At 36.9% G+C, this 22085-nt stretch overlaps 1 long non-coding RNA gene across 1 annotated transcript; it reads right to left on the bottom strand.

Moving 5' to 3' along the window:
- Positions 1 to 104: 104 nt before the first annotated feature.
- Positions 105 to 2013, bottom strand: LOC121327355. The gene is made up of 3 exons (XR_005951550.1): positions 1947 to 2013; positions 1434 to 1562; positions 105 to 1196 (listed from the first exon to the last, which is right to left on the bottom strand). It is a non-coding gene; the product is annotated as an uncharacterized LOC121327355 (long non-coding RNA).
- Between the last annotated feature and the right edge of the window lie 20072 nt (positions 2014 to 22085).

The following is a 22085-nucleotide window of genomic DNA, read 5'->3' as shown; positions in this document are numbered from 1 at the left end:
TGTAGTGATATGAATTTGCCATTGATTGCCTTAGGTTCCTGCACCACTTGAATCATTACAAAGAAGAAAAAAAAAGCGGGATATTTGGATTATTATTATTTATTTATTTGGCAGAAACCTTTATCCAAGGCAACTTGAATGTGTTACAGGGCAACACAGGGTTACAATTCAAGGTCAATATTTAAATACAGTGTAGTTTCTAGTAAGAGCAAATTCTACTACTAGATTACAATGTGAAATAAAATACAATGTTAGGATTACAACAATGTATATCTACAATGACATTAGTAGTGCAACTGTTATAAGGGATGGCAGACAGGAAATGGGATATGACCATCATACATTATTTATTATAGGGTCCGATAAATACATTGCTTACACTTTCATAAGTTTGTTTTTAACATTGCCCAGCAAAATTAAGAGTTTTCATTCAACTCAGCCCTAAACATGTTAGAAGCAGAACGTTTCGAGGGATACCATTTTATAACGAGTAGTGGAAGTACAGGATACAGTTCCTGTGAAAATAAAAACTATATATTTTAAATTGCTTCCTAATAACATTGTTTATCAATTGTTACCTAATCAGAGGTTTGGTGTTTAGTTCTAATTTTGCATGTGGAACTAAAGTAATGGTCTGATATTCATGATAATATTAACTTAATTAATTGAATGTATGAAATATCAAGTACTAGATTACCAATAATTTGTGTTAAACCATGTCCAGGCCATGTTGCCGTACAATGTGTTAAGTTATTCTCTATGTAAAACATTAAAATGTGGGCTTCTGAGTGGTGCATCCAGTAAAGGCACTCTGCGTGGAGCGCAGAATGCGCCCTATAGGATGGATGTCGCCGGTTCAAGTCCAGGCTATTCTTTTGCCGACCGAGGATGGGAGCTCTCAGAAGGCAGCACACAATTGGCCGAGAGCCGCCCAGGGGGAGGGAGGGCTAGGTCGGCCAGGGTGTACTTTGTTCACTGAGCACCAGCAACCCATGCTGTCTGGCCAGCCACCTGCGGGCCTGCCTGTAAACTGCCCAGGGCTGCATTGTCCTCTGACGCAGTAGCGCTGGGTGGCTGCATGGTGAGTCTGCAGTGTGTAAAGAAGCGGTCGGCTGACGGCACACGCGTCGGAGGACAGCGTCTGTTCGTCTTCGCCTCTCCTGAGTCAGCGCAGGGGTGGTAGCAGTGGGCTGAGCCTTAAAAAAAAAAAAAAAAGTAAATAGTCACTTACTAAATTATAGAGAAAACAATAAAATTAATTGGTGACCACTAAATTAAAAAAAAAAAAAAAAGTGGCTTATTAGTGCCGCTACTCTGTTCTCTGTGTCCAGGAATAATGAAGGATACAAGTGACAGGAATCTTTTAAAAGGGACTTTCTTTAAAGATATTGCTCTGAAAGCAGCCCTTTTGTAAAAACCTCTTCCTCGCTTACCATTGACAGGCTCTACACTTTTGGTCTGGGTGGTATTTGAGTCCATTATGTGGTCACCCATTTGAGATCAAGCCTGGATTTTTTACAGGACATTTCTGCAGTTGACAGCATCTCGATGAACAAGTGTCACTGGGAAAGACATAACTTTGGTAACTACATTGTAATCAATTACCATCACTTACTAACTGCTTATATTACTATGTAATTAAGAGGTAACAAAGTTACCTTTCAGTTACTATGATGCATACCCAAAAAGTAGATTACCACGTGTGGTAGTAATTTAATTACTATGTGAGTGGTATTTATTTTATTTTTGTTACAGTATATTGCACTGCAGTTTTCAAATAACTAAGGGGAAGCTGAAGGAAATATGAGCCAACAGTAACCCTTTAAACAAGGAGGAACACAGGGTATAGTTGTTAGATTCTAACCTTAATGGTCGGACAGAAAAGATGTATTTAAAAGCAGCTGCTTGCTAATGCATTTAAAAAACTGGACATATTAGGTACTCACAGAATCAGCAAGTGGAAAATGTATTTCAGTCTCTTTCAACGCCAGCACTGGTGAATGTTGTGTTATGTCTTGTTCAACTGAAAGGGGTTTATATTGTATTTCCTGTAATGCTAGTATACATGTAAACATGTAGCCTTGTCTCACAGATAGTGACGTCAGCCTTTCAAGTAACAGAACAAGAGCATATCACTTTTGCCAAAGACAAATACACTTTAACATCCTCCAGTGCTCTGAAACAAAAACAGATGGATGGTGTTTCCCAGAAAGAAAAAAATAAATGAAGAATTGGAAAATGATAAAGGGTAATGTAGAGCTTTGGGAACTTGACAACTTGGCAAGTTTCAAAAAAGCATTTGGATATTGAAAATCAAAGCCAACATTCCAGCACAGAAAACTGCCACAAACAAGCTTGTGATATGAAGGAAATGCGTTACTCTTTTGTTGGTTGGAAACTACTAAGTCAGTTTGAACAAGGGAGCTTGGGCACCAGATGGGTACCAGTTTGGGCAGTCTCCTGGTAAAAGCAGAAAAGAGAATTAGCTTTGCTTTTTGCTACAGATTATTGGAATGAAGGCAACACAGATTAACTGTTGGTGCTGTGGATCCTCTTTTCACTGACCCAAACTGTGCCTGTTCATAAAGCATTACTGCACAACATTTATTGATATGCCGTATCTTTATAACTAGGGCTTTCAATTTCACCCTGCTTCTAAACTTGTAAACACAGCACCCCGATGCTAATATGTTGTGGTATTCCTGCCGGACTAATTAAAGCAATATGTACCTCCCAACATGCTGCACATGCATAAACTTATGTTCATAAATCATTTTTGGTACAGTGTTCGATTAAATGCAAAGCGACAGTGCTTTCATGTGCTCCTTAAAGTATAATATTGGTGTATAGGGTTAGAGTGTTGTGAGTTGCATCTACAATGTTAGGATGTGTTTTAAACAATTAGTAGGATGAAAAAATCTTTTCCTGATATCAGAGCTACTGCTCGACATATAGGGAAGTACAATGTATACTCTAATGTGCTCTGCACAACAGCAGATTCTGCAGATGGAGATAGTGCTGGACACGCCAGCTCCAGGAATCCCAGAGCTTAGGGTTCAGTAATCCCAAGGACTCCTGCTGCTCAGCTGCCGATATTGTTGCCTTAGCAGAATTCAGGCGCACATTCTGAAAGGCAACACACAGCTTAATGTGTGATGAAAGGAATGGTTGATCTTTTTTAGGAAATGGCCTTACATTGTTAGAGAATTACAATACAGCAGAGCGCAACAGAAAACATACTATCTCCTGGTAGCATCGGCTTCCAAATACACGCAGGGTTACTGTACCTTTCAAGCAGGCCTACAGGTATGAGAGGACAATTCTCATCAATTCAGAAGGGGACGTGCCCTTTATCTTCGGTCTGCCTCATTAACCAGATGAATATCGCTCTTTACACATAACCGTAGGGTTAAATTCCCTGTCTCACTGGACTTTTTTGTTTTAACATAAAACAATGCCTTAATGTTTTATTATTTATTTATTTATTTATTTATTTATTTATCACATCACATCACATATACCCCATGAGGTATTAATAAGCTATAAAATAAATAAAGCAATTCCACCAACGACTTTGACAAGGTTTTTTTGTCAACCATTTTATTAGAAGTGTTGTGTTAGGGTAGATAATAATACTGTCTTGACTACTGCAAGCTTTTTATAGTCCAGTTTCGGATGTTTAGACAAAATATATTTCATACTTTGTAAATGTGGAATTTTGTGGAAGTTTAAATGTCTTTCTCTCTATTCCAGGTAACCCATGTTCTTTCTGTTTTTCTTACAACAAATTTATATAAATATTGCTTACTCTAGGAGGCTTACAGAAAGTACTTGACACTTACTTTAACTTGCTCTTACCAGTCTGCACTGTGTTTTTTTATATGCTCTCTGATGCCTTTTTCACTGGGCATTGCTACACTTCCCTGAAGGATGACATTGTGTACAAAACCTGTATAAAGCCAGGGTTGATCTCCAAGCAGATGATACAGTATCTCTTTGACACATTTCAGTAAAGGTGTCACAGAGCTATAGGGGAGAGCTACATATCTATTGGTAATAGTACATAATGAAACAGCAAACATGAACAGAATTTATATATTTTATTTAACATCATGTTATCAAAGAAACTACAAAATGATATCGCAAGAGTCTACAGGAAGCCATAATAGTAGTAAAGTATTTCATGTTAGATTTCGAAATGTCACATTTTTCAATGGAAAACTACAAAGCTATATGTAATTCAATATGTTAATGTAACATTATTCAGCAGGTTTCACTGAACTTTATGAAGCAAAATGTGTTAATTCTATAGCATGATGCAAAACTTTTGGCCATAGCTGTAAATAAAAACTATATAAAAAGCAACCAGACAGCAGGTGCAAACCACTGTACGACACCTGATCTCTTTCATAGCCCACATACAAAACAATTGCTATTAAAGTCCAGTGCTGTGTGTGCAGACGGGATTGAGGGAAGTTAGGCTGAACTATTGCAGGAGTTTAGCAACAATAAAAATTCAAATAAAATGTTTTTAAAAGTCTTTCTTGTACAAAATCCAGCTTAAATCCTGGTAACAAGTTAGATGGCATTACCGTTAGATGCCATTACCGTTACAGGTAGCAAGTACATGTGTAACTTCATTGTAACTTTACAGCAACACTATGTTCCAAACACAATTATAAAATACATCAACAAATTCTACAGAATTTCATCTGTAGAATTTACATATATAGGTAAATGTCAAATCTGCTTATAATGAGCACAGTGGATAATCACATGATCAAAAACAAAACCCCAAAACTAGAAGCCCTAATTGACGCGATACCTGAAGTTTGTGTAACGAAAGATTACTAAGTATTTTCTTTATACCTACGTTCTGGACACCGAAGCTCGTAATCAGAAGACAACCATTTGATATCAAGACTTGGAGCCCTTCGAAGTTATCAAAGTGCCTCTTCATATACGGAAAAGGTCAGGTATTATGGTAAATGATAATTTACTAGTTTCGTATCGTTTCAGATCCTTTGGTACACCATTTCATCTCTAGTGATTCTTAGTTTATGTCACTCACTCCAGCTCTAAGAGAGGCTCTCATTTCAGTGAGGAGAGAGAGGATATAGAGAGAGAAAGATATATATATATATATATATATATATATATATATATATATATATATACAATTATAGTCTAATAGCCTCAAATCCTGTAAGGCAAATTTAGCAGGTTCAGTCAGCCTTCCCAGCCTATTGTGTTACTCAGATCATTTTTCATTTGTTTTATGGAGGCATGTGCAAAGGGGTATTAGTTTGTTAATTATTTATTACCTGAATGCAATGCTGTGGCCTCATTGGCTGGGCACTAATGGCATGGATTAAATATCTCAGTCATATCTCAGAGGACCCCAATACTGGTTTCCTGGTTACTGAGGGGTCTCATTAAAGACCTTGTGAAAAACAGGCAGTATTAGACACGCAGGTCCTGTACACTGGCAAATACTGCTGAGCTGGTTTGGGGCAAACATTCTGTATAAAGCTTAAAAAACAACAAGTGTGAATATATCACAGATGTCAGCAGCTTTTTTCAAAAAACACCTGTGCTGCTAAAATGTCTTTTCTCTGTACTGGAGTGGGTATTTTGTCAGCCTGTCTTAAGGAAATTGTGTACACCAAAAAAACAAAAACAAAAATAATAACAATATATATATATATATATATATATATATATATATATATATATATATATATATATATATATATATATATATATATATATATATATAGATATGATATATATATATATATATATATATATATATTTGAACTTTAAAATACTTTATTTGCAGTTTATACTGTGATCTTTATTTTATTAAATTCTATAATCACTGCAGAACATCTAATATCTGACCCTCCCCAGTATAATGAACTTGTTTCTAATTGAAATTTGGACTTGGGTTGCTTTTAGAACAGAAAGTTCTCTACTATTGGCTTCCAGGGTTTCAGTGGCACTTCCCCTCCCTTAACCACATTAACAACATTGGCTTCAGATCATGAGGTTTAAAAAGGCTGCCAAGCTTCTTTGCAATAGTTATAAAACTGCAATAGACAATGATACTAGACATGTTAATCATATTGAATAGGTAAGTAATTGCTGTTATGGAAATGTACATGCTGTAAACAAGCCGTTATTTCTACACAGTACATCACAAATCCTTTAGTTGAATACGATTCACACTGACCTGGAAAGTCTTAAAAAATGTTTTATATTTTTAGTAATTTGTTTGTAAATATATATTATTTTCCATTAGTTTTTATACTCATGTATATCTGCAATAATTGAATCTAAACAGTTCCATGTGCTTTGTCTCAGTAGAGAAGTAGAATGCTATTAAACACATTCAACATCCTTGCATCTGCAGAAAGCGAACTGGAGTTTGACAAAGTTTTATTTTTCACATTTAAAAATGTATTGAACAATAAAGAACAAATAGATATAAAAAGACAAATCGATATATACAATACATACAGTAACTTAAATCACACTTCAATGGCACAATGACAAAGGATATAGTGACGAGACTACTGGTAAGCAGCAATATAGATTCACAGCACCTGTACCTAGCGTAACGTAGACTCACCTCCTTCACCCAGCTCCTCTTTCACAGCACCTGTACCTAGCAGAACATAAACTCACCTCATTCACTCAGCTCCTCTTTCACAGCACCTGTACCTAGCAGAACATAGACTCACCTCATTCACTCAGCTCCTCTTTCACAGCACCTGTACCTAGCAGAACATAAACTCACCTCATTCACTCAGCTCCTCTTTCACAGCACCTGTACCTAGCAGAACATAGACTCACCTCATTCACTCAGCTCCTTTTTCACAGCACCTGTACCTAGCAAAACATAACTCACCTCATTCACCCAGCTCCTCTTTCACAGCACCTGTACCTAGCAGAACATAAACTCACCTCATTCACCCAGCTCCTCTTTATCTTGCTCAATCCTGCATTTCCTGGAAGAGCCAGACACCCAGATATTTAAACAATAGAATGTGATAGTCTTGTCAGAGTTCTCTGCAGTGCCAGACTGAGAGGCACCCACTTATTTTGAGTTTTATAATAATCTACGGTAGTCCTACAGGACTTGTACAAGCCAGATAGACAGAGTGTTATTTGTATACCTGCTTGCTTTAATTGGGAGCTGTTGTTAAATCATGCACTTGGTTTTGCTCCTTTAATGGCAGTGCAAGGGACAGTAAACACACTTTCAGAATCTATATTTGTGTAGATGTGTCTGTCCCTCATTCCAAGCCAGGATCGTTAATGGGCTTACACAGAGCAACTCAACGTGCATTCCCTGGATAGCTGAAATTGAAAAGAAAAGGAGCCAAATGGAACCAAAGGTCCAGCAGCAGTTAAAACAGCACAACAGGGATCATAGGAAAGAGAGAGAGAGAGAGAGAGAGAGAGAGAGAGAGAGAGAGAGAGAGAGAGAGAGAGAGAGAGCAGACCTCACTGTATTTGATTCTTAGTGATCGCTACTTTACCACATGTTTTCCTAGACTTTGCTATGCTTTGATCATTTACCATAGTAAATATGGACTGGAAAAGAGGCACATACTGGGAAACTATGGCCCCCGAGGAAAGAACTATAGTTACCAACAGGAGACTAATGCCCGAAGCCACAGGTCTGCAGTCTATATTTCTTTTATGAATCAGTTAGGAAAGCAATGTGTTTGAAGGCCATAGCTCAGTTATTAAAGTTTTTTTGGCATAGAACTCTCTTTCAGCATCTTGTTTTGTAGTATATTTTGTAATTCGTTTTCTGTTATCCGCCATTTTGCTTTGTTGTGTGTAAAGAGGAAGGATGCTCTGCGTGCTAACATAATTTGAGGGAGTTTGTAAAAAAGCTATTGACCATAAGCAGCTCTCTGTGTGATCATGGGCTATATTTTCAGAACATTTACTCCAGTCTTTAATTAACTCCAATGTTTTTGTTGGAGAAGAAAATCTTTTGATTTTATAAAACTAGAACCAATCAACTTAAGCACTGCTATGTGTGGACTATTATATGCATTAAAGTTGTTTCTATTTTTATATAATTTACATAGCGTTTTCTCCTTTGAGAATATAGCCCCATGGCCTATAAGAAAGGCGGTAGTGAATCTGATTTATTAGTGGTACTGTATTCTTTTCACACTAATTTCACAGTATTATAATATTATAGCGATTTCGGTTAACACAGGCAGGCATCTCACCCAGGCGAGGCAATCCACACACAGGGGGAGGGCGGGCGTGAACCTGGGACCTCTTGCACTAAAGCATAGCGCCGATACCGCTGTGCAAAAGCTTATGCAGCAAAATATGAGCAATGAGTTTTTCAGTTTTATATTCAATTACAAAACCTTGTAAAAATGACCTACAAAATATACAAATGATACAACAGAAGGAGTTTCTTAATTGTAACTTAATTGCAGCAGAATCCTTCAACCAGAAAATAAAAGGAAAAAAAATCAAAGCAGTGCATTTCCGAGGTATTTCCCAGAACCAGTTTATTATTTAATGTGCGTTCATCTAACTACAGTATTTAGGTGAATTCCTTTGAAAATCATAGTTGCAGTACATATTTTTTTGACCCTTTTAAAACCTCCACCTTATTTTCCATAATTGCATTTCCACAGTTGCTAAGATTCCTTACCATTTAGTGGTGTCATTTACAGGGAAAAGAAGGCCTTGGAGCACAATCAATAAATAACCATTTCCATTTAATCCCTTTAGGGAATCCCATCTCTCAACCAACACATGTTGCTACCATCACCAGTCTTCCACTGCACTGTACTCAACACCTGTCTCTGGGGGCATAGATTTTTTGCAAGTTTTAACAAAGTGAACCTTGTAAATTATTATATTTTTTTTAAATGGGCACTAATATAGCTTGGAGCAGAGTAGCCTTATTTTAAATATTGTGCTACTAAACCAGCTGGGCATAGAATATGAGTTGTTGATAGAAGCCTTGTACAATAAGAGAGGTAGAGAACAGACCATTTGAATGAGGCTGGAGTTTCAATTTGCCTTTTATCCGAGACTGTGTTTAAGGACTTGAAGAGAAGGTGACGAGGACAGTAACCTTAACTTTGATGCAAGGTGTGATCTTATGACTTTACTGACTTCCAAGAAGGGCTTTTGTATGCAATGGCTTGAACCAAAACACTCCCAAAGGGAGGATGCAAATAGCCTGCTGGTGTACGAAAAGGATATACGGTGCTGTAAGCATCTCAGTGTTGTTGATTATACTAAGTACGCGCTGTTTTTTTTTCATCTCCTACTCCGAAAAAATAATTAGTACATCAACCTACATCTCGTTCCCTGCACAGATCATTATAGTGATGTATCAGGGTTTATTATTATCTTCGAATCGTCTAAAGAGGTTTGGGCAGGGAACGCTGGGCGCTGCAGCAAAACCAGGTAATTTCACGCTTTGTTAATATAGAGTTGCTACGCATACTGTCTACTGTGCAGCGCACTGGGATTCAATCTGTTCTCCTTCCAATTTCCCAGCCCACAACACATTCTGTTGGTCTGGCTGCAAAATTCTATCCTGTAAAGCTTTTCTAAGCTTGCCCCTATATTACATCAATAACAGTTAAACCTGTAGCTAGCTGGGTTTGGTTGCTGTTGTATTTGCATTGTGAGTGACACTACAGATATTCTTATATTACACGCATAACTTCAAATGTTAGAGTGCAGTTGCAAATTATATATATTTATACTTCTATTGAATAGAGTTGTTCCTGTGAATGGCTTTTCGTTATTAACAGGACAGAGCTGTGCAAACGTATAATACATGACTACATTTGAGTTTCCAGATCCAAATCTGGAAATGGCATGGGGAAAATAAAATGTACCATCTGATCCCAAGTCTAATTTCCCTGGCAGATTAATAGGTTTCATGAAAAGAGCTCATGTTGTCCTCAGATTTCTACCACAGGGAGTGAACATTGATCTGTGGTTAAGACAAAAAGAATAAGAGCAGTTACTATGTCTTTCATTATCTAGGGATACAATACTGTAGATAGCTATCATTACATGTGTAAAAAACAAAGGGTCAGTCATATTCAGATGATATATAAAATGGCCATATTAAACACAATTGGGGTTACTGTGTCAGAAATTAGTGGCCACAAGTTTCCAAATAAATGCTGGAGCTGGAGGGTAATACCAATTTATTTATGATTGTCTCTTGGCTATAATTACTACCATACCTGTAATATACAGCAAATGCCCTATTGATATTAGTCACTATTGCTGATTTAACTCAAATGACTGCTTATTTAGAAAATAAAAACTATATAATTGGAAAGGGCAGATAAGCAGAAAGATAAACATATTTCTATTCATGGGATAATGTCTCAAATATCTTATTACCAGCCCTCCTGTCACTGGTATCAAAGATCCCTGTAAACCATATTTCAAACTCCAGGAGTTTTCTTGGAAGAAAATGAAATGGATTGGATTCTTTAATGAAATAATCATTAGCATTACTCACATGACAGTGTTCATATGCTGGGAGCGGGACATTGGAAATGACTACTTCATTGAGGAAAAGAATAAGAACATATGAACATAAGAAAGTGTACAAATGAGAGGCTATTTTGCTCTTCTTCCTCATTTGGTTGATAGTAGTTTATTGATCCCAAAATCTCATCAAGCTTCTTGAAGGATCCCAGGGTGTATGCCTCAACAACAATACTGGGGAGTTGGCTCCAGAGACCCCCAATTCTCTGTGTAAAAAACTGCATCCTATTTTCTGTTATGAATGCCCCTTTATCTTATCTCCATTTGTGACCCCTGGTCTTTGTTTCTTTTTTCAGGTTGAAAAAGTCCCTTGGGTTGACACTGTCAATACCTTTTAGAATTTTGAATGCTTGAATCAGATCACCACATAACCTTCTTTGTTCAAGACTGAATAGATTCAGTTATTTTAGCCTGTCTGCATATGACAACTGCTGAGATGAACCTATGAGTGGAGGTTAAAGGTCAAGTGCGAGGTTTAGGATAGGATTAGGCTTGAGTTTGGGTTGTGTTAAAGGTTAAGCTAAGAATCTAGGTTAGGGAGCAGGGTTATGAATACCCTTGAGATCTAGGAATTAGGAAATCAAGATAGGGTCATGGTGAACATGATCTACAGTAGGAGATTACAATCTTCTACATCAACTCAAAGTAAATGTAAACATATATATATATATATATGTTACTCTGTAATTACGTTGTTAATAATACAGTGTTAACCATCTTTTCTTGTTTAGTTGCGTTAGGAAATCTGGATCCCTTTAGCCACCCTGACTCACATAAGCCACATTGCTGCTGCTTGAAGTCCTCTCACATGAATGAATGAATCTCATTATGATAAAACCCATACAGCTAATCATACCATTTTGCAATATTCTACAGCAGTGTGAAACGCTATCGTTTAAGTTTATTAAATGAAAGTTTTTAGCATGAAGCATATCCATCATGTTGAATTGATTGGGTTTCTATGTTAAACACATAATTATCATTTGTTGCAATATAAATCAGCAGTGCTTTTATTGCCTCATTGTCTTTGATTTAATGTTTGTAACATGAATTGCCAGTTAGAGTACATTCTCTGAATTTTCTTCATTTTAATTAGGAATTACAAAAACGAAACGGAAACAATCTGACATTTCTCTGTGCTGGTAGAGTGCAGTACTGGTGACTACAGTCAGGAGAATTGATTCTACCTGTCTAAAGTTTTTCTATACCCTTTCCTGCTTCAGGACACTCCCTTTTCAACTTTATGCAAAATGCATACTGTGCCTTCTGGAACTGCACCTGAACTGGATGTGCATTCATGCTGGATTCTTTCAGATAGACCTGGTGGGATTTTCAAACCCCAGTACAGGTATTATCAGTTCTAGGATCATGTCTGCATAAGGTACAACAATACCAGCCAGTGTTATTTAACCTCCTGTTTCTCTTGAAATGCATTTTAGTGCTATTAGGGATATAACAGCTTTGCATGGCTCTGACCTCTCCTGAAACTGTTGGTATATTGTATACATGGGAGCTGCTATCCTAGAGGTTACCTCTTCACTCTTTTCCAGTTGGGTAAATTCACAGTTTGACATAAATGAACGTAAAAAAAAAAATCACATCTATTTATCGATTTCTTGCCTTTCTTTTGTACATATGATAAAATGTGTTTCTAAAATATAATTTTAAATTGATAGTATAAATTGACAGTATCTTTTTGGTAACACTTTATATTACTGTGCTTAATGTTTTGTACATATATAATACATGCTTAATATCTATGTTATAGAGTATTAATAAAGCATTATAAATGGTTATAAAGGGGACAGTTTTTAGCCACCTATTCCACTTTGGGATGTTTAAACGCAATTCCATCTATGACTATTGCATGGTTATAAACCATCTATATTGCTTTATTAACACTCTATAACATAATTATTTAGCATACATGATCTATTTATAAAACATTAATAAGCTGCACCTTAATATAAAGTGTTACCATTTTTTGGACCAGATTTACATTCTCTTGGACCAGCTTGAAAACTGTAGAACTACCAACTCTGACAGGCTGATAACAGGTGTGCTCCTCAAGGCACTATATGTATAAAACATGTTTTCCAACTATCTGTTGCAAGATTTCTTTCTCACCCATCCTGTGTCTCTAGAGATTATAAATAAGGATTTTCATTTACAGAATCTCATTCCTCACTCCTCTGAACTAAGCTGCCTTTGAACTCAGGTCTCTGGTGGTGTAATATGCATTTTTAAACCACTGGGGGAACTCTGATCTAAATCTGGTTAAATGTCAGGTCAGTGGAGTTGAAAGCTGGGTTTTAACCCAGCTCGTGATCGGAGCTGGATTTGAATATGGATATGTAAAAATAAGATAAAGGATTCTGTTCAGACTTATATTGATCCAAGTGTGTTGGTAAAAGCATGGTGAAGAATAATAACAGCACAGTAGTATGGCACTACAGTAATGACATAGTAAAGCATAGCCTGGTATATGATTTATACATGATTGTACAGTATTTCTGTTTAAGAATCATACACATTGTAGTAGCCGTAATAGAAAATTGCAATCATAAACTTTTTTTTTTCTATTACGATTACTATTGGATAGGAGATATGATTGAAAACCTTAGTTTGCTACTTTAGCACCCATACAATACAAACAACCTGGTCTTCCTTTAAGCATGATTCTGCTCACATAGCTCAGCCTCTGTCTTGTCTAAATGCCCTAATTTAAACTCATGAATCAAAGTCTGAATTCCAAGATGTAATGGAGTTGCTATCATTAATATAAAACTGTAGCATATGCAGTGCTCACAGATCCAAGACATCTGCGCAATTTTTTATGTTTTTATTTTTTTATTTAATTAGCTCCCAGTAAACAGGGATACCTCTGCCAACAAAACAGAACCGCCAGCAGAGCTGACGTGGGCACTAAATTGAAAGTAATGAGCAGCCCAAGGTTAATAGAAACCTGCAGAAGGTCCTGAGGGGCAATATGGCGGCCCAACATGCAAGTGAACTTGTGCCCTGAACATCTTCACCATAAGGGCTTGAGTTCAATTTCGAGCCCTGTCTTATCATAATTCAACTGCACAGACAAGGCAAGGTGACCGCTCACTATGTATTCTCAGCAATACCCTTGGATTTACCGCAGGGTTATTGCCAACTATGTATACTCAGCATTAATGCATAGTGTATTAGCCTCTAAACATGCCTTTTGCTCTCCTTATAGAGCAACAAAAGAGTGGCAGCCTTAGTGTATACCAAAGTCAGGGTGCTCCTAGGAATAGGAAGTTGTACTGTGTATGACTTGAATTTGAAGTCATACCTCCCAGGCTCCATCAACAGTCCAAAGCACCTTTGATCATTGTTACATAGTACAATTTCTGTGTTCTTGTGCATAGTTTAGTCTTTTTTTCTTAACCGAGGTATTCTTACTGCAACACGTCCTTTAAGAGTGACCTTTGTACTGTTGATTTGATGGACAACGACACCTGTGCCTTCTGCCAGTTCTGTTGTCAACTCAACGCTTGCCTTCTTTCTATTCCTTAATGATGTTATCTTCAAGTATTGCATCGTCCTTGTTAACAGATTTTTGTGTCATTCACTCCTAGGTTTGTCAATTACAGATGATGTTTCTCTGTACTTGTTGATTGTGCTTTGGACACCACACCTTGAAAATCAAGTGATGCGAGCTATTTCACTCAGTGTTTTTCCTTCTTTATGCAAGTCAAGGTTGTTATAATAATAGAAAACACTAGTGCAGGTGTTGAGAAAATTGTTGATGTTCATAATGCATCAGAGTAGAAAAATGCAATGTCTAAGACTTTTGCAGAGCAGTGTATATATTACTGTATTGCCATGCTTGCTAATGCCTACAACACTCCAAACCCACTCACTGTACATTTACCGAGGGGTTACTGGGTTCATCATATAAGGCTAACTTATCTCTTGCTATAACATTGCTTAAATGTTTATTTACAGTATTCTTTAAACATGACACCAACAAGTTGCATTTTTTGTTTTTTTAATATTAATACTGATGATGCATTTTAGTTTACCTAATATATACTTCATTAAGTGGGTACATAATTTTGCAGATATTTATTTTAAAACAGTAAAATGTATTTTAAATAAAAGTGTTTTTAAGGGGAACCATAAACTTTGCTCACTGGTATGGTAGTTAACATACAGGAAGATGAGCTGCACCCATTAAGAATGGGGGTTGTATTTTTGCATTCACCAGACCCACCTCCACTCACGACACTTTCTTCAAACCTTAGATATTTAGATTTCAGTGATCCCACAAAACAATGGCAATAATACCCCTATCTAATAATATAATCTTGGGATTTGCATACCTTTGCAAACTGAACAGATACCATTGTTTCACTGAGATGCGTCTTACCTCTTGGTGACATGAAAACATGAGTCATGGAACATATTATTAGAACACAGAAGACAGAAAACGCTTCTTGTTGAAAAGTTTATCTAAGTGTATAATATAAGTTGTATTTTTTTTTTATTACTCAGCTGCTTATGGTCTTATGAATAAAGTTGTGGATGAGTCATAGAACATTTACTGCAGCAGCTGCTAAAAATCAAACAAGAATGAATGTTAAAGCAGGTATATAAAATAGAAGGTCTGTCTCTGGCTAGAGAGGTCTAGAGTAACTTCTAGAACTTTCTAGAACGTTCCAGTAATATAAATAGTAGTATAAATACAGGGGCCTTAAGCCCACCAGTTCAGTTACTCAGCTGCTTATGGTCTTATGAATAAAGTTGTGGATGAGTCATAGAACATTTACTGCAGCAGCTGCTAAAAATCAAACAAGAATGAATGTTAAAGCAGGTATATAAAATAGCAGGTCTGTCTCTGGCTAGAGAGGTATGTGTGAAGACTAAGGCATATGGGGAGCCTGTGAAGATACCAAATATATCAAAAGGGCAATGTTACTTTTGTTTGGTGGCTGGTAAACGGATTAGCTGTCTAGTTTATAGCTAAGATGGTGAGAAGTTTAGCTAAGGTTTCCAAAGTGGAACTATGTGTTTATTTTGTTTATTTGCGTTTTGTATGAGAATAAATATACAGGCAGCATCCCGTTTAAACCCATCTATTGTTGTTTAAGTATTTATTTAACACCTAAAGATAGTGAAAAGGTCATAGAGCATTGCAAAACAAATCCTGGTTTGCCACAATATATATTGTCCAATAAAGTTTTCGTAGACCACACATGAATGTTGTTCAGTAACATCTTTGTCTGCTCTATCCCTGTGTGTTCATCACCTGAAAGGCAATTCACAGCCAGATAATCATGGGCCCACCATTCATGTTTGGGGGATTTTTTTGAGGGGTGCTTTTACAGATAGAACTAAGTAACTTAGTAGAGTCAATATCGCTTGAGGTACATAATTAAAATTATAATATATCTTCTATAACACCGTGTAACAATTTTTTTTTTGTTTTTGGTTCCTGGGTAGTAAGTGTTATTTCCTAATTGCTTATGCCTCAAAAGTATAGAAAATGGCTATTATTCCCCACAAACTTTGCTTTTGTGACCAGGACAGTGATATTTTGAAATGTACCTATTTTCCAGAACATTCCAGATAGATTCAGTGCTGAGTAAACATGGAGTAACTTCTAGAACTTTCTAGAACGTTCCAGTAATATAAATAGTAGTATAAATACAGGGGCCTTAAGCCCACCAGTTCAGTTTAGTTCCAGCTGCCTAAGTGGATACATATCTGCATTTTTCTGAGATGGCATCAAGAGGCTGCAATGGTGGCATTCCTGATGGGTCTCCAAGGCTGTTTTACCAAGTTTTCCTGCTATCTTTGCCTTTGACAGCAGGGACACCAAGGCACACTACCACAGGCGGGACTGGCCACAGCGGACCAAGTTCTCTGTGGGGAGGAACAACGTCAAGTGGGAGCCACTGGTGGACCCCCGGAAGGTGCTGATGCCACCACTGCACATCAAATTGGGCCTTATGAAACAATTTGTCAGAGCTGTAGATAAGGAGTCGGCAGCCTTCAAGTACCTTCAAGACTTCTTCCCTAAGCTGTCTGAGGCAAAGGTCAAAGCCGGTGTCTTCGTCGGACCACAGATAAAGAAGATCCTGGAGTGCAATGAATTTCCCAAGAAGCTCACTAGTAAGGAGAAAGCGGCTTGGAACAGCTTTGTCGCAGTGGTTCGGGGCTTCCTGGGCAATCACAAGGCCGAAAACTATGTGGAGCTGGTTGAGACTCTGGTGAAGAACTACGGCACAATGGGCTGTAGGATGTCCCTCAAAGTCCATATCCTTGATGCTCATCTTGATAAATTCAAGGAGAACATGGGAGCGTACTTGGAGGAGCAAGGCGAGCGCTTCCACCAGGATATACTGGACTTTGAACGTCGCTACCAAGGACAGTATAACGAGAACATGATGGGAGACTACATTTGGGGGCTGATTCGTGAAAGTGATTTACAGTATAATCGTAAATCCTGAAAAACTACTCACTTCTAAATCTTTTGTAGTCATTTTTGTATTACTTTAGTATAAATACATGTTAATTTGGATTCATATGTTGTTTTTTTCTGACTTTATGTGAACGAAAAGATTGTTTTCTCATTGGAAATAGGTAAATTTCAAAATATCACTGTCTTGGTCACAAAAGCAAAGTTTGTGGGGAATAATAGCCATTTTCTATACTTTTGAGGCATAAGCAATTAGGAAATAACACTTACTACCCAGGAACAAAAATTGTGTTACATAGTGTAATCTATGAACTATATATAACTTTCTATTAAAAAATGAGCCATATGCAATTCAAAAACAGAGGAAAGAAAATTTTGGTTAAACTGAAGAAAAAATCTAGTTATACTCTTTTTATAATTAAAGACACTAGTACCGCATGTGGATATTTAATACTGTTATCACAATATTAATGACTTGGTATAATAAGTCAGGTTTATTAAACACGCCTGGGAACATGCTAAGATTCAAATCATCTTCTGGTCTCTCTCTCTTACTGAAGCTATCACTGTCTGCCTTGACAAAATAAAAATCATGAAATCAGCTCCCTTTCCAGACCTCTTCATGTATTCCCTGTAAATATAATCTATTAAACTGCTTTAGTGCTCTGGACTGCATTACATGGCAGCATTATGTTGTGGTCTGCTTAACATGACTGCTAACTGATCTGGTGGCATTGTTCTCTGGTTGGCGGAGCAGAACAAGCCTTATAATTCAAACTCCTTAGGGGGATATGTAGTTAGAATTTTTTTACAAATACATTTTACCTTATGATTAAAGTAGCTCCCATGTATTGAACATGTTATATAGCACAAAGACTTTAGATAGAAGATTCCCATCAGTTTGTGAACAAATTAGCTCACAGCTGAAATGTGGTTATTATACCATTTTCAACAGTCTTCTACAGTAGGTTAGACTAGCACCTCTTAAGGTTTATTAAGTTGCATAATGTTTTTTTTTTTTATAATTTTGTATTGGATATTTGTGAAACTGTTTAAGAGTGATGCTTAGAAGTCAACAACATTCTAGAACAGATTAATGAAAAACTGACTTGAATGAATGAATGAATGAAAAGAACATTTATGAATGTCCAATGCAGAGGTCACCTGTTAGTTAAGTGATGGCAGCGACAATGAAAAACAAACCCGGTAATTACAGGTTATTATAAACAGGAAATTAGTTTTGGTGTATGAGGACTTCTTTAAAATATGTATTAGGTTACAGTTTGGAATGGGATTGCTTCAGGCTGCTTGAAATGTACTTTGCTGTTAAAATGTATTTCAATCAGAAGTTGATTGGCTTGACTTGTTATTTAGTTTTTGTGAATAGGGCTCATTAATTCACAGCTTCTTAACTACATCTATGAATCTACTATAACCTGCATTTTGAAGTGTATCTGCATTATTATTATTATTATTATTATTATTATTATTATTATTATTATTATTATTATTTGCAGTAGTAGCATGTGTTTTTTAATTTATGTTTTTAAATCCATCCAGTACCACTAGAAGAACAGATTTCCTTACTTTGTTTTATTATTTCTCGGCTTATTAAAAGGTCAACATCGATGTATGATTTTACAAGGGATTTGCTCCCCTGTCTCTAAACCCAGACTAAGTCTGCCTCAATATATTCACCTTGTGGAAACCAGGAGCTTCACAGAATCCCAGCTTTGTGACCCATCATACAAACAAAGGTCTGCTTCATTGTATTTTTAAAAAAAAATATGACAACTGGGCAGGCCTTATAAATTGGTACATCAGATTGACTTGGAAAGAGGTCTGTTCTCAGCACAGAAGGCCATTATGTCTTATAGGTTGGAAGCACACACAGGCACTATTATACAGGGGACAAAACATATGCAGCACACACTTTTATGTAAACTGTCTATCCCTCACATGACAGAATGATTTATTGATCAGATTTTCCCCAGATTATAAGCACATGTCTTACCCTGTGTGGAAAGCCCAACATGGGTCTATTTACAATGCAGGAAATAGGGTTCCTCTGCAAAGAAGAGTGCCTGTCATATTGCACATAACAGGCAGCACACAGGAAACGGAATGCCTTGCTTCATCTCCTTTTCACATATGTTAGACTCGCAGTTGACATCCTTTAATTTGGAATCTGGGAAAACTGCAAACTTAAAACAAATAAATCTGAGGTGTCAGTTGCATCCCCTGAATCTGGGTCCCACAGTACATCTCATTAAGAGCATTTGGAGGCCTCTCTCTTTAAGTGATTCCATAGAGATGTGATGGATAACACGATGAGTGGCAAAACCTTGTTTCCGATTTTACAAAACAGACAGATGTATTGCGTATCTTGTGTAACAGGCAAGTATTTCTGTATTGTATTCCTATTGTGAAAAATAGGCAATTTATGTAGAGAAAAATATGACAATTAGTTATGAAGGGTAAGAATAACAAATGTGGATCATGTGGATGTAAAGAATCGGGTGATTCTTGAAGCTGGGGACACACAGGAGGACAAAGATGATCCCAGAGGTAAAGGGTTAAATATCCTACATAACTGAATTCAAAACTCACAGGGCATAATTGGGGCAGCATATTGCAGGAAGTGTTAAATCCTGCTGGGTCTGTTCTTTATAATTGCCAATAGTGTATACAAATAGATGGCTATAACAATGATGCAGCCATGTGTGAATGTATGTATAACATGTATGTATGTTATATATCTAACCATATAGTAAGGGTGTGTGAGTTAGAGGGATATTAACCTTAATCTAACTCTTGCTATCTCTCTCTCTCTCTCTCTCTCTCTCTCTCTCTCTCTCTCTCTCTCTCTCTCTCACTTTAACTACAGATCAATATTTATTTACTGGGGGTCCATAGAGATCTGAAAGCCACATGGGTTTCTTTTAACAATGTGATCCTTTAATCTGCAGTGGAAATAAATAGTCAGATGGGGTTTGGCTCTCTAGCCACTAGATAGTATCATTTTCTTTTATTTTTTTTCTTGATCTGCACAATTTAGGATGCAAAAACAAATTGTTCTGGATTTACTAAGCTTGTAGCACCATCTTTTTGGTTTCATATTAATCTCATACCTACACTACTAAAATTAAATGCAAACAGACTAAAATAAAATACAAACAACAACAGTACAGACTTTGAATTGATTTAACCCCTTTTTGCCCTGGGATAACACTGTAGCGATGGAGCACCAATCCAAGGCAACCTTGAGGCACATTTCTGTCTTGGCAATTATGGGACACTCACAATGTCAATGCTGAAGCTGTCCCAGGCTAATTGAAGAACCTCAATCTTAGACGCTTTCAGTCCAGCATGGATGTAAGCAAATTCACCCAACTCCAAGTTTCCGGATTATTGAATTCTGCCCAGGGTCTGCTGCATGGAGGTCATGGAAATCATGCAATCTAATCGCACGGCACGAATTTTGCAGTGATATTGCAGGTGACGCCATCTGAACTGCCCCAAGGCAATTCAAAACAGTGAGAGCAAGGTTTTAATGGAGATGTGACTCCACTATAGCACAGCCCACTGTTGATTGTCTTTACTTCATTACTCTTCAAATGGAGCCAGGAGAATATTGATGTAGAATACTACATCAAGAGCTAATTTTACATTTACTTAGTTTTAGTAAAAGATGCAATGGTATTGAGACAGAATTCAGAGCTACAAAGAGGTCTGTTTTGCAAAACTTTTGCAAAAAAAAAAAGGTTCCATCTTACAATCTACAATCCAGTCTGTAAACAGATCATATGTATCATATTTATGTATTTTTAATTTTATTGCAGCAGAAAGTAAATTAACACTTGCCTCAGATGCTCTTCCCGTTCAATGCTCTTTAATAACTTCCTTCATTAGAACAAGTTGGAGAGACTGACTTTTGCCAGTGTTAATTCAAACCGCTGCAAATGAAAAAGAATAGACTGATTTTTTATGATATTCCAGTGTCAATAAATATGGCATTAGCTAATAGCCCAGCATAAAAGATGTTAAGCAAACTAAGCAGACAATGCAGTCAGTCTGACCCTCCTTAGTCATGAAAACTTTCTCCTCTTACAAACAGTGTAAATGAGAAGTTTATTCTGATTGGCCAATCAAACTCCATAGAGACGCACATGCACTGATAGAAATGTTGATTTTGCACAAAGGGCTTAATTAAATTATTTATACGACAGTGATATTTTAATTATTAATATGGTACCCAGGAGATTTGTGATTTGTGATTCTCAATTTGTAAAGTGACTCATATGACAGGTCAAGCAGGGCCTTTATTCAGTTTTTATTTAGGGAGACAAAGCTTTTTTTTTTTTCCCATGGATTCACAGCTGCCTTCTGTTAGTCCCACTTAGTTAATATTAAAATAATCAACTCCATCCACTAAAATATATTCATTGCCAATATTAGTAGACAAGTCCGTAATGTTTTGTGACAGGCCATTCTGAAAGTTTTTTTTTTTGTGGTCTTTGCCAAAACAAGAACGCTCTAATTTGTGTTTAGAAACACCTAATTGACAAATGTTACACAGCTGGACTCATAAAGAGCTGTCACCACCAGGGCTATTTCAGAGAAGGAAATTATTTCTGACAGGCTGATAACTGCTGCACGTGACCTGTCTGTTTCCGTGGAAACTGATTCTCCGATATCTAACAGACGCACAGCACTTCAACTCAAAGCTGATCCATAAGTCAACAAAAGGGGGTAAATTGCAAGGGACTTTTATCAATTCCTAAACTAAAAAGCTTTTTTTTGTTTGTTGTTGTTGTTGTTCTGATTGTGAAATATCACAAAGCTAAACAAACAAGCCATTTAGGCTTTGTGAAGTGAGTTTAATCTGGAGACTGACTCAGCCCCCTAGTATCACCTACTCATTTGTTTTCAGGGAAACTGTTATTTTGTTTGTTTTTCCAGTTTTTTTTTTTGCAGCTGCTCTGTTAGCATATCAAAGTCTCCTAACAGGAAATGCTTCATAAAGAACATTGCCTCTGGTGGCCAAACTGTGCAT

This window comes from Polyodon spathula, chromosome 14 (assembly GCF_017654505.1).
Source record: "Polyodon spathula isolate WHYD16114869_AA chromosome 14, ASM1765450v1, whole genome shotgun sequence".
Lineage (NCBI taxonomy): Eukaryota > Metazoa > Chordata > Actinopteri > Acipenseriformes > Polyodontidae > Polyodon > Polyodon spathula.
This window is presented reverse-complemented; position numbering and strand designations above follow the sequence as displayed.